Here is a 14,723-nt window from a genome sequence, read left to right on the forward strand (position 1 = left end):
GTTGAAAGAAAATGGGCTGGTTTGGTTGGAATTGTTAAGAATTTGGGGGTCATTTAAAATATAACTCCCAATTAAAATTTAGGATTTGGCCAAAATTAGTCAATATTTTAATCCAATTAAAAATTAGATTGGTCACATTTCATTGCAACCAATTAATTTTAATTATGATCAAATTTAATATTTTGACTAAATTGAATCAAAATTCGATACGAATTAATACCTTTTTTGATCTCGCGTTTCTTGATTTATTAAAATTACACAAATATTTATCCAAATAAATTAATTTTTGAGATTAAAATTACATTCAAATATAAATTTTAATCATTTGAATTTATTTTCGATATAAACCTTGATTAAAATACGATATTCTATAAAATAAGCATTTAAAGAATAAAATTATAAAATTTCATATAATTGAACACGATAATATATAATCGCTACTTAAATGATCAATTTACCCAAATGAATACTTTGAAAATACTTTATTTGGATAAAATAAATGTTGTAATTTTACTTGAAAATCGAAGAAACCCCGGATTAAACTTAGTTATGGAGGTCAAAAATTAGGTGTCAACCACTGCCCCCGCCCTTTGGGTAGGGTGGATGCAAGTAACCCTGGGCAAAGGAAGGTTAACGTTACTAAACTTTGTCCGACCACAAATTGGAATTCGAAAAAGGTTGGCTTTCGCACGAGTTTCATGGAGTTATGGCTGAACCTCGGTATCAGGTTTCCTACATATATCAGGTTACATGAGAATTCAGGCCACTTGTAGTTCACAAAGCTTGATTTTAAGCATAATTTTCAAGAAAATTCACCAACTATCGCGGTTTTAGAGCTTTTGATAAATCTAGAAGCTGGGGAATAAAAGAATTTGGGGGGAGGTTGGAATGCAGTCGAGTTTTCTTCGTAGAGCCCAGCCTACATATCCCCGAGACTTTAGGGAATCAGACTGCTTGTAGTTCGACTCGAGATAAGTGAAAGAAAGGAAAGTTTACCCTCGATATAAGTTTAGCAATATCCCGAAGGTAAAGCTGAAACCTGAATATCTCAGAGTTCCCACATGCCTTCTAACAGGGGTGTGGTTGGATGGTGGTGGTGATCATCCTTTAGCTCGCGTCCAAAGAGTTTGACGTCCATCTTTAGACTATGTCCCGTTTCGCTGTTAAGAAAGAGTTCCACATTGTAATGCGTCCTATCTGAAGTCTTCTGCACCTGTGGTTTTGATTTGAGATTTTCATCCTCTCGGATGCTCTCGACAATGCTTCAAGCAAAAAGTGTTAGTGCTAAACATAATTTATGAAAGAGATATATGGTATTTTACCATATCTCCACGTGAGTTGTGGCCTGAAAATCAGAGTCATATCTTCATGTACCTATTTGGTATAAAATAACTGGCAAAAACACAACAACCCTTTTGGTTGTTGTATAATTATGACATTTGTCGGTTGAATATGTCTTCAAAGTGGGGTGGCCCTTTTAGACACTGACGATACTTTATGCAGAACGGCCACTACAATCGTGTAATCTTGTATTGATGAGGAAACCTTTTTGGTCACCTATAATGCTTGTTGTATGTGGAATTATAACTTCTCCGGTTATAGCCGATGATCGACTTATAAATTTTTCTTAAATTGTCAATCTTTGGATAATCTTGCGTATTATTTGATGTTGGATACAAGGTGACTTACAGATATCTTTTGAATTTCTAGATTTTAGGTAATCCTGCACATTATCCGACCTTGGATAAGAGATGGCTTACAGATATGCCTCCAATCGCTAGCTTTCAGGTATTCCTGCACATCATCCGACCTTGGACACAATATGACTTATAGATAATCTCTCAAATTGTGTAATCTTACACATAATCGATCTTAGATATGATGCGACTTATAGAGAGCCCTTGGACGTATCAATTTAATATTCTTGCATATTCTTCGGTAAGGATTTAGTTGCGACTTATGGATAACCTTTGAACTATCGATTTTTGTGTGATCTTGCACACTAACCAGTTAGGATGTTGTTGTGGCTAACGGATGACCTACATGCTATCAAATCATAGGTGATCTTGCATACTATCCTATTTCAAATAATATGACTTATAGATGACCCTCAAATTGTCAATTTCTAGGAAATCTTATATATCATTCATCCTTAGATAGCGACTTAAAGGTGTCCCTTCAAATCGTGTGCTCTCGATGCATTCAGATGTTGATTCATAAAATGATAAGATATCCTCGTTGCCAGTATTATGTCTTGTGTCTCAACAGATATAAAATAATGATGATATCCTCGATGCTAGCGTTGTGTCTTACGTGTCAACAGATATATCGAATGCTGATGATATCCTTGACACTAGTGTTGTGTCTAGCGCGTCAATAGATATTGAATAATGATGATATCCTCGACGCCAGCATTGTGTCTTGCGTGTTAACAGATATATGAATGATGATGATATCCTCAACGCCTGTGTTGTGTCTAGCGTGTCAACAGATATATTGAATGCTGATGATATCCTCGACGCCAGCATTGTATCTAATGCGTCAATAGATATTGAATGATGATGATATCCTCAACGCCAGCGTTGTTTCTTGCATGTCAACAGATATATTGAATGCTGATGATATCCTCGGCACCAGCGTTGTGTCTAGCGCGTCAACAGATATTGAATGATGATGATATCCTCAACGCCAGCGTTGTGTCTTACGTGTTAACAGATATATGAATGATGATGATATCCTCGATGCCAGCATTGTGTCTAGCATATCAACAGATATATTTAATGTTAATGATATCCTCGACGCCAGCATTGTGTCTAGCGCGTCAACAGATATTGAATAGCCTTCTTAGGTGATGGTATAAGATGGACCTCTTGGCGATAATATGCAATGGTCCTTTCGACAATGATATACAATGGCCCTCTCGGCAATGATATGTAATGGCCCTTTCAACAAATGACATGCAATGACCCTCTCGGCAATGATATGCAATGGACCTCTTGGCAATGATATTCAATAACCCTCTCGGCAATGATATTCAATGACCCTCTTGGCAATGATATGAAATGGCCCTCTTGGCAATGATATGCAATGGTCCTCTTGGCAATGCTATGCAATGACCCTCTTGGCAATGATATGAAATGGGTCTCTTGGCCAATGATATGAAATGGCTCTCTTGGCAATGATATGCAATGGTCCTCTTGGCAATGATATACAATGACCCTTTTGGCAATGATATGAAATGTCCCTCTTAGCAATTTAAAAATAGTTTCACCTGAGTTTGTTTGTCTGCGACTTGCTTTTTACATGTACCTGTACTTGAAGTAGACGATTAGTAAACACAAAGTCGATTTTGATAGCGACTATTTTTCAGAAAAATTCTAAATACAATGTTCGTAAAGAAAAAAAGACGTCTTTGTTTGTCCTCCATGATCTCAAGAAATGAGATGGACAATTCAAATGGTCCTCGATTAATGGGTATTAAATCCATTTTTGAGCTACCCAAAAATACCGTTCTTAAGCATTATATGCTCTGGCATGGCTCCCGACTTGCTCAAGGATTTTTTGAAAGAAACGCTCATTTTGTATATCAATCCCTGTATCTACAAAAAAATTATTAGTTTGAATGAAACTACTCCGTGTTGACCTTCTTCGATTCTCCATTTGCTCCACGCCATCTTTTGGGTACTTTGTCATGTTGGGACTTTCACCCTTGAATCCCCGTCCTAATTGATGTCAGGCCAATCATTAAGTTAAAGACTTTCATAGATTTTTGAAAGTTGTCTTAATTTTTAGAAAATAGTTTCGAAAACTCCTGCAAAAATCTAGAAAATCTCTGCCAGTTATGTCATGTGCTAGCTCAACGACCATCTTTCTCTTGATTCTGACAATATCATATATTTGATGGAGGATTGCTGGGGATTCAGCATTGTCGAGGCTTTCTACTAGAAGTTTTATCCTAGACTTTATCCCAGGTGGTGATTCTCAAATCTCAACTTCGACCTCTAGTGCTGGGGAATTTAAAATATATTTCAGTATTTGGTGAAAATTTTAAGGCCTCCCTCAAAATTTCTGCCCTAGTTTAAAGTAGTCTAAGATGATATCATTTTGAGTGGATCTGCAGTCTTTGCTGATCTTCATTCTCTTTGTTGGATGTTGATCTTCTCTTGTGAATTTTTGAGATTCCTTCTCGAAAATTCTGCCCCAGTTTTCATTTCCTGGGGTTATATGACCGAGCCGTTGGGGCACCTATGTATCCCATTGAAGCAGAAATCAGGTCAAACGTAGTTCAAGACTACGCTAGGGATATATATAGAAAAAATCTAATGGGTTCACCGAAGCCGTCATAGACCGCCTACGTATCCCTTTCTAGGGAATTCAAGTTAAACGTAGTTTGTAGATAACGGAAAAGGATAAAATTTTCTAAAGGGTTGACCGAAGCCGACATAGGCCGCCTACGTATCCCATTCTTGGAAATTCAGGTCAAACTTAGTTCGTACATAAAGGAAAATGATTCTAGGCAATTACACATCATAAAATTGATACTATTATAAATGCGGTTATAAATAAGCCAAGAAATAAAAACTATAACATCTTTCAAGCATGATATATCTTTACCGCATCAGAATTGATTGGTTTGGTCCACTCTTGACCATCCATCTCATGTAGGATTAGGGCTCATCCAGGTTGGGCTTCTTTTGATTTTCACATTTCTCTATATCTACTACTAACCGCTCCTCATCACCTTTTCTATTCATCATTATTTCCTTCGCCTTGTTCGTCTAACCCTTGACATGACATGACATTGATAGGTTTTTTAAATTATTGTTACCAAAATAAACCATGCTAGATAATCATATTTAAAAAATAACTTCTTAAATAAAGGGAGGCCTTTTGAAAAATAAATAAAAACCATGGCTTATGACCCAGACAAATATGGGCCAATGCCTTTTTGAGAGTTGTAAAACACGAAATAAAAATTTGAGACATAAAATAATGGATCACGAGGCCTCCTCCGGATCATCACTGATTTTAAAAACTATTAGTAATTTCCCTTTCATCTACCGCGACGGACGACGAATTAGGAGCGGAGTGGAAGTCCAATTTTGTAAAGCCTCTCTTGGTGCAACCTTCTTCATCCCACCAAACTTTGGGAAATCATCTGGTAGAGCATTTAGATACTAATTACTAAATGCTTCTTCTATTGGCCTTCGCGCTCTTAGCTTCGCCCATTTCTTATATTGGTGACATCCATTGACGTTCAAACTGTGCCTTAGATGCAACCTCCCAAATTGATCAATTTCTTGCTTAACTTACTTCAGTTCTTCTTACGAAAGTAAGCAAATCAAGCTTTTTCCCGACCCCCAAAATATAATGGATTGAATTAGACAGGAATATATTTTCTTCAACACATAAGTATGGTTTGTCTATAATTGACTCGAGGTCAATATACGCAGGAAAGATTTTCTAGTAGGCCCAATACCCCGTTCGAGTATTAGGTCGTCCTAGGCTCATGCCTAAAATAGGGTTTTGATTTCGTTCTATCCTAAGTGTCTACAATGGGTATGAACCAGGTTCTCAAGCGGACAACTTGAGTTTGAAAATACAAACAGCCATCGGATGACTCATGTGCTAATAAGCCATTTGTATTTCCAATACATTATTGGAATTGAACAATAGGGGCTGGGACATCCACGAAACCCCAAAACAGTTTAAATAATGCATGAAAATGCCATAGGATGCGATAGTTGAAATTTACAAAATCAAAACATATAAACAGTTAATCAAAAGACAAAATCAATCATTTGGTTAGAACCTAGTTAAATATCCCCAGCAGAGTTGCCATTTCTGTTTTGCGGAGAAATTTTGACTTTTGAAAGAATCGCCACTTAATTTTGGAAAGGAATTAAGAAACCTTTATAAAAGTTACCTCAAATGATTCAAAATAGGAAAATCGTTTTAATTTAGAGATTCTAGATAAGCGGTTCCTATTAACGTTTTAAGAAGGTGTTACGCACCTAAAACGTCCACTAACTTGCGGTTATCTGGACTGTTTGAAAATCATCTTTGACTAACTTTGGAAAAAAGTTGATTTCTACAAAGAAAAGCAATTTTAGTGATATTTTAGTATTTATGCAAAACCAATTTTTAGGCGACTTAGTTAGGGATTTTAACTAAGTTCGCAAAGAAACATGTAAATAAGTAAATGAAAGGAAAAGGGGAGAAAAACGGGGAATTAGTGATTTAGGCTTTCAAGCCCAAACCATCGGCCCTTTCCTAATCTAGTTGGGTTTTCAACCTATTTCACATGTCTTAGTCTAGTTTTCGAGCCTTTGGCTCGAGTCTCACTCCACCTGCATTAAATTTACAACTTTGGCTTCGAGGCCCAAATGAAATAAAGGAGTAAATAAATAAACAAATAAATAAAAGATGACAAAATAAATAAACAAATAAAAGAAAAGAAACGTTCTAATCCCTTGGCCGCTTCAAAGATGGGATTTTTATCCATTATTCCTCTTTCGACTTCTCGTATCCGCATGCCACGTGCTCAACTTTGGGCTTTCATTCGGGCTTGACTCGGAAGGATAGGCCTCATTGGCTCATTTATGAAATGCAAAGAGAGAAGAAGCCCATTTGGGCTCCAAGGGGTGTGCATGCAAAGAAAAGATATATGAATTAATACGCGTTCATAAAAATGAATTACTTTTATAACCAAAAAAATTCAGAAAGTTCAAAGCTGTTAAAAAAAAATCACTACTTCGATACATAAAAGGAAACTTAGCTACTAGATTAGTGATATATACGAAATGCAACTGTGTTTAATTGGTTTTGAACTTTTAACATAGAGATCAAAGATAACACGCCATATTATGCTGGACTTTGGCATGAAAGTATGCATATGCATGAAAGAATTCTAGTAAAAGGTCACTTTTCCTAATCGCATGTGATGACCATTAGATGAGAGCATAGGACGTAATGTTGGTTTTGTTTGTTGCAGTAGAGGGATGCTATAACATTTGTTAAAGGACCGTACATTAATAGTAAATCGTAATCCATTCCTTTTGACAAAAGGATAGGTTCTGGTGCTTACTTTTGAGAAGGAATACACAGAAACTAAGAAAATTTTATCAGTTGGCTATCAAAACACTCAACTGGAATACAAAACTGAAGAGCTGAAGATAATTCCCAAAAAATAGATACTTAAATTTATGCTACAGATGAACCAAGATAAGTTCGTTTCACCTCTTTTCTTGTATGTTGTACAGTAATCCAATCAACAAAAGCAAAGAGGGTCTCACTTAAATCAAGAACACTATTAATTTCCAACACTAAAATCGAAATGCAGTCATGCGCTTCAAATAAACCAATCTATACCACATTATATGATACTGTCATGTTATATGGGCAGGAGAAAACTGTTTGCAAGCTATTTTGAGAACTTCAGACCTAAACGTAACCCCACGATCTAGTCAAGAGATTGATTGAAACATAGAAAAGAAGCAAAATTGACCTATAAATCTAAGTTCCATTGACAGTAGGTATTCAAAGAGACATACAACAGTGACGCTCCATTTCCACGAGGAGAACAAAATAAGGCCATTCCTTCTAAATAAACATACTAAGATACCTCATTATGCATTCATCTTCCTAACCCGATCATGTACTGGCAACAAGCTCAAGAGACAAGGAAGGATAAAAGATTTGAATCCACACAAAAAAGACATGGCAGATAAAGCTAAAGGGAAATTGGCAGGGCACTATTATCATCCTCATCCTCTTTTGTCAAACTCAAACGAGTTCTAATAGCCAAAATGGTCATCGAGGAATCATGGGATTTGTCAGTTTTTGTCGAGCATATCCTCATCATTCTTTGTTATTTGGGAAGCCAAGGAACTCATGGGGATGTCTCGACATACAAGACGACGTTAAATACCAACAATGAACAAAACACCCTCGGCCCGAAAACTATCAAAACAAGAATAAAACATGAAACTTTAAAATAACACAAGCTAGAGCAGGGCACCAACGTTAAACCCTGAAGCCAACCATGACAACATACAAGCAGCTCGAAACGACTAAACAAAATCAAAATTTAGCCACGAAACTAGCCTTAACAATATACCAGTAACTCAAACCAAAATCAAAAGCATGAAACTTTAAAAGACAAACCAGCCTTAACAAAATACCAGCAACTCAAACAGAATCGCAGAACATAAAACTTTAACATAAAGTCAGCTATACAAACCTAAAGCATTTCACAAAAAATGAGAGTATTAAATCAAAAATCTACCAAAACAACTACCTACGGCTATCAAAGCCATCTACCAGCAAACAACCCAGCATACAATTATACTAAAAAATTTATTCACGACTATAGAAGATCGAGATGAAGCAGAAACAGATGAAGCTTAAATGGAAAAGGGTATTACCTTTTAGGGAGCAGCAAAATAGGACTCGATCTATCACCCGATTCGCACCACCGGAGAAAGGCCTAGCAGCTACTTCGAACAATTTCGACGAGCTTCAAATTTTTACTAAAATGAAAGAATTTATCGATTTTGCTCAGAATGGCTCACTTTTTTCCCCTCTTTAGACCTAGTTTTTCTAAGAACTCCCCCAATCCAAATTTTCTCAACCCCCTCGACTTTCGAATACCTTTGCTTCCAAGATTTTGAACCTAGAAAGGAGAGGCCAGCCCCCCAAAAAAAATCTTCCCAATTTCGAACCGTCAAAAGACCATCCGAAATTTCAAACCCCAGAACCTCCATCCTAGGAAGAAGAGAAAATCCTCCGATTTTCCCCGAATCCAAAAAGGAAGAAGCCAAAAAAATACCCTTTTTCAGCTCAACAGTGAGCTCTTTATATAGAAGTCAATTGAGGGTAATTTAGGGATTCCCTTTCCAAAGATAATTCAAAATTTTTTAACTCCCAATCGGGTTCCCCTAATAAATTGTACCGATTTCCAAATCGGTGGACCAATAATATTTAGCCAAAACGGATTTTCACCATGAGCCAATAAAATTGTGACATACATGTACGGAATCGTACTCCCATACCTGAGATTCACGGAATTGATACGTTGAGAGGACACCTCGACTTATTTATAGAAGATTCAAGGGTTTTCTTCACATGAACTTACGTGGGACGCGTGAAGGAGGCTACAAACGGGTTGGTTACGGGGTGTTGGTTGTGAGAATCGGGTTTAGGGTTGCAGGTGAGGTTGGTTCGTCTTGAAAATGGGTCGAAGGGTTTAGGTTTTTGTGATGTTGTCGCGTCTGTTGAGGGTTGGTGTTGTTATGCTGAAGGGGGAGATATAACGGAATGGGCCGGGTCGGAGGTAGTTTGGGCCTGGGTTGAGACATAAAATTGGGCTGGTGAATGGAGGTGTGGTGCTGGGCTGGGGTAATTTGAAGAGTGGGCTGGGTCAAGTTTTGAATGGGCCGCTTGTGGTGGGTTGTTGCATTGTTGAAAGAAAATGGGCTGGTTTGGTTGGAATTGATAAGAATTTGGGGGTTATTTAAAATATAACCCCCAAATAAAATTTAGGATTTGGCCAAAATTAGTCAATATTTCAATCCAATTAAAAATTAGATTGGTCACATTTCATTGCAACCAATTAATTTTAATTATGATCAAATTTAATATTTTGACTAAATTGAATCAAAATTCGATACGAATTAATACCTTTTTTGATCTCGCGTTTCTTGATTTATTAAAATTACACAAATATTTATCCAAATAAATTAATTTTTGAGAGTAAAATTACATTCAAATATAAATTTTAATCGTTTGAATTTATTTTCGATATAAACCTTGATTAAAATACGATATTCTATAAAATAAGCATTTAAAGAATAAAATTATAAAATTTCATATAATTGAACACGATAATATATAATCGCTACTTAAATGATCAATTTACCCAAATGAATACTTTGAAAATACTTTATTTGGATAAAATAAATGTTGTAATTTTACTTGAAAATCGAAGAAACCTCGGATTAAACTTAGTTATGGAGGTCAAAAATTAGGTGTCAACAACTACTAAAAGACAAATTAGTAGTATTACCAAACTTTTTCTTAAATATTATATATATTAGTAAGAAAAAAAATAATAGTAGTAATAGTAATAGTAAAAAAAAGGTGATAACAATAATAGTAGTAGTAATAGTGATAGTAAAAAAATGAATACTACTACTACTACTACTAGTAGTAGTAGTAGTAGCAAGTAGGCACTAAAAGACAAAATAGTAGTACCAAAACTCTTCATTTATATATAAGAGTAATATATATATTATTATTATTAAATATATATTAATTGTAGGTGAAACTACTTGTTTATTATCCCTTTTTTCGCAATATATACATATAGATAATATATACTTTCGTACATGGTTATATTATTGAGGAGAACTGATTTTGTATGTTATAATTTTTTATTTTTTATTTAGTTTTACAGACTTTTTATAAGACATCTTCATTTTTACACATAAGATATACCCATTCTAACGCATAAGAGATTTTTAAAAAAATTGCACTTCCTTATATTTTATTTAATAGACATTTAATATATTTTGTAAGTTAGAATATAATTCTCTTCATTATTTACAATGATTGACAAATCCATGCAAATATTCACCTCTAATTTTTTACTTGATATTTTGTCAATATTTTTTTAATTGCTTTGTCCTAATATTTGCCTAAAATCAGTAAATTAAAATCCACATTTTACCCCAAATTTTATGCCAATTAACATCTTCTTCCTCTTTCTTTTTATATTCTTTTACCATCTCAATACTTCCATATATACATCCTTTAAATTTACTAGTTTAACTGCATGTGCCTCGCACGTGTAACGTTTGATTATTTAAAATTAAATTATTTTTTCTATTGTGGAGATTTTTAATAAAGTGCAAAAAATTTAAATTACTTTTCAATACTCCTTCACACTTTAGTATAATAATGTAAACATAAACATATATTTTAGTGTAAGCACATATATATTTTGCCACAAGTTTAAAGTGGTTGATGGTTAATCATTTTTACATTTTTCATCAGTACCTCTTTCTCTTGTTGTTAGGGGCTAAGAGAAACAAATCAATTTGAACCATGCACTGTGGTACGATAATTTTTTTATATTTAATTTTATTTTTATTTTTAAAGTCAAATCTTTACAAAATCATTGATTACATATTATGTACTTAAAACTTTCAAAAATTTGGTACTTCTTAAATTTTTTTTATTCTAACATTTTTATATTTATTTATAATTTTTTGTAAATATTTTTAAAATTAAATTTAGTTGATTTAGAATTCTCAAACTAATAAAAAAATATTAATCATCAAAACAATAGTTATTCTCATAAAAATAGTCATCTAATTATTAGTTTTCAAATTAGTTAATTATTTTTCCACTTTAATTATGATAGTAGAAGATTTCAATTGAAAATTTGATGATAAAAATAAAATAATGATAAAAAAAACGTGTAGGAAAGGTAGTATGAAAGCTCATCATGTATCTAGGAATTTGACTTTCTTTACATTTTGGAGTCACATAAATTATATTTTAGGATTTTATACAAAGAAAAAAGGAAAAAAACATAAACAAGAGCTAAAAGAATAAAGGTTTCCATATATAGGAGTTTGAGTACCCATATAATTAGGAGTCCATCAAAAAAACAAAAAAAGAAAATTAGATTGTACGTTTTCTACTGAAATAAAAACATGCTTTTTAATATGTAAATATTTATCATAAATATATTTAATTGATTTTCAACTCTTAAATATTAGAAAAACAGTGAAAAGACTATTTTGTTTAAACCAAAGACTTTTAATGAAGGGTAAAAAGTTCAAACGATATTTTTAGAGCCCTTCACACTTTTAATATATTATAGATTATAATATGCTTATTAGCCGAATAATTAACACCCCTCCCCTCATTAGTGTATAGACATTTCCTTCACACAACTTAATTGAAAAATAAGTAAAATACAGTATTAAGTACAGAATCTTGGAATGGTTACACCTAGAGGAAGAAATAGAGAGAATGACTTCAAAGAATATTCAGCAAAAATACATACATGTTGCATGTGCTATGCCATAAAGAGGCTCTTGTGTGGAATATATGGGTGTCAACCCATAGAAAGAATAGTAAATGGGGAGGTGTAAATTATTTTAATATAATAAATAAATTGAAAAAATCTCAAAAAGTTGAGAAAAAAGAAAAATAGAAATGGAGGCTTTAGAAGTATGCCACATCAGCATACTCTAAACCTCCTTTTTATATATATATCTATAATCTATAATCTATAATCTATATCTATATTTATAATCTACATCTATATCTATATCTATAATCTATAATATATTAAAAGTGTGAAGACTCTTAAAAATGTGATTTGAACTTTTTGTCATTCATTAAAACACTGAACAATAGACAAAATAGTCTTTTCACCTTTTTTAATTATTATTTAATTTATTTATAATATTATCTCCTAAAATATATGGTAATTTTTTTTTTTCTAAATTAGGAGTTCTAAAATATATGGCAAGATATATTTTATTTTGTAATTGATCTAGGTTTAGCTTTTGAATTCACACATATATTCATTATAAGGACAACACTTCGTCCACCAAAATATATACAACCGAATTATTTCTTTTTTTTGTTTGGTTGGAATTCTTTTGACCAATTATTGGTTCATTATAGGTGTATTGTTTTCTTGGTAATTAATCCCACATTATTTTTGTCATTGTCAAAAGACTTTCTTTGATTTTTTATATTTATGTTTATAGTGGTTCGATTTAATGTATACGATATTTATTGGTAAAATTAATTAAATTTTTTATCATATTTATTCTTTATTTAGGGTTGAGTGTATTATGGACTCTAAAATAAATATTGTTATTGTGATGCCGATTTATTCTGTTGCTATTTGTTATTTTTTATTTTTTTGCTTAATATAGGTGATAAATGTTAGGTTGGACTTTAAGGAATTTCAGTGTAAATATTAAATTTAATTGTATTATTCAAATATCTTGATTATCGTATTGTTCAATTGATATATGTTATTTTTTCTGCTCAGTATAGGTGATAGATAAAAGTTCGATCGAGCTTTAAAGAATTTGTGTAAAGGTGAGGTTTAATATTGTTATGATATTTCGATTATTGTATTGTTTGTTGTAGTTTCGATTCTGTTGTTATTTTATGTGGTAGATGAATATTTAGTCAGACTTTATGATTTTTTATATAGAGATTCAATTCTTAATCATATTATTTTGTTGTAACCTGTGTTCTGTTGTTATCTATCATTTTTTTTTTTTGCTTAAGAGAGGTGTAGAGTAACATTGGATTTGACTCTTTTGGTTAAAAAGAAAAGTTACAACACTTATATTAATTTGTATCTAGCTTTTCTTTTTGGGCGAAATTATTTACCCTTTTGAGCAGGGGTCCATTTTTATTTCCTCAAATTTATCATTATTAATTATATTTATTGTGAAATAGTAAGAATTTTAAAACTTAAAATATGATTATATATAATGCATAAAGTGTGCATATTTTCACTTATTATGACAGTGTACGAATTGGACTCACTTCTTTGTTTAGCCCAAATACAAGTACAAGAAAGGTCCAAATAGTGCAACCCAGATTTCTTTGTTCTTTGTAAATATTCACTTGCCATCTTTCTAGATCCTTCTAAATATTCACTTGCCATGTACAGATCCTTATAAATATTTACTTGCAATTTACAGATTCTTGTTAGTTTTATATATGCATTGTACGATGATGAATGAAAGACACAGAAAAAAAAGTTTTCTCCATTCTAGTCTTTTACTGTTTTTACATTTCAAGAAAAAATGACAAGAATCCTATAGATTCTGACAACCTTTTGCCAGCTCTTACTCTTTCAACTCTTTGATTCAGTAATTTCTTTTTTTTTGATTATTTACCATGATAATTTGTTTTATCAGAAGGATTTGTTAAGTTCTTTGAATTGTTCTTGTGCTATTTGTTTGTGGGGTAATTTATTAATTTTCAGTAGAAGACTAGTAGTAAATAGTTTCGCGTCATGTCTCTTCTGGTAGTAGTATTAGAGTAAATTTTTCTTTTCTACTTGTTGTATCGTATACTTCTGTTTTCTTACTTGCTACTGTTGTTACTGCTTACGTATTCATAAATATCCTCATGTTTTTGCTTTCCTTGCCGAGGATTTATGGGAAACAAATTTCCTACTTGCCAAGGTAGGGGTTACGTATGTTGTTGTTGAGGAAGAAGCATGTAGAAAGAGAGGTGTTTTGCTTTGTCTCATAAGTATTTAGTTAGCTTGCAATATTTTCATGATGGATGATGATTTGTGAGTGGCTGTTTATGAGTGTTTTGCTTTGTCCTTTAAATCTCATGGACACTAGTTTGATTCATGTAAAGTCTCCATACATAGAGATGATGAAGAACAACTTTTTCTTTTTACGATCATCAACTAATGATGCAAACAAGACCCCTTCACCACCATTAAAGTCCAAGAAAGTTTCTTCTTGGAGGAGTGCTTTATTGTCATCTGGATCCTTCTATGACAGGGGGTCAGGAAAAAAGAATTTCACGGATCTGAGGAAATCTCCCCATGGTCAGAATAAGAAAGTTCATCCTGAGAAATCTGGTCATGATTCAAGCCGGTATACATATCATTTTGCTATAGCTTCCTTTTCAAACTTAAACTGATGTTTTAATTT

At 33.0% G+C, this 14,723-nt stretch overlaps 1 long non-coding RNA gene across 1 annotated transcript in view; it reads left to right on the forward strand.

Annotated features, from left to right (window-relative positions):
- LOC124899249 overlaps positions 1–14,517 on the forward strand; it is a 20,621-nt gene extending 6,104 nt beyond the window's left edge. Inside the window, exons 2-3 of the long non-coding RNA XR_007056419.1 lie at positions 13,082–13,131; positions 14,422–14,517. This is a non-coding gene — a long non-coding RNA (uncharacterized LOC124899249). The remainder of the gene's footprint in view (positions 1–13,081; positions 13,132–14,421) is intronic.
- The last annotated feature ends 206 nt before the right edge of the window (positions 14,518–14,723 follow it).

The sequence above is a fragment of the Capsicum annuum genome, chromosome 1 (assembly GCF_002878395.1).
Source record: "Capsicum annuum cultivar UCD-10X-F1 chromosome 1, UCD10Xv1.1, whole genome shotgun sequence".
NCBI classification, from domain to species: Eukaryota; Viridiplantae; Streptophyta; class Magnoliopsida; order Solanales; family Solanaceae; genus Capsicum; species Capsicum annuum.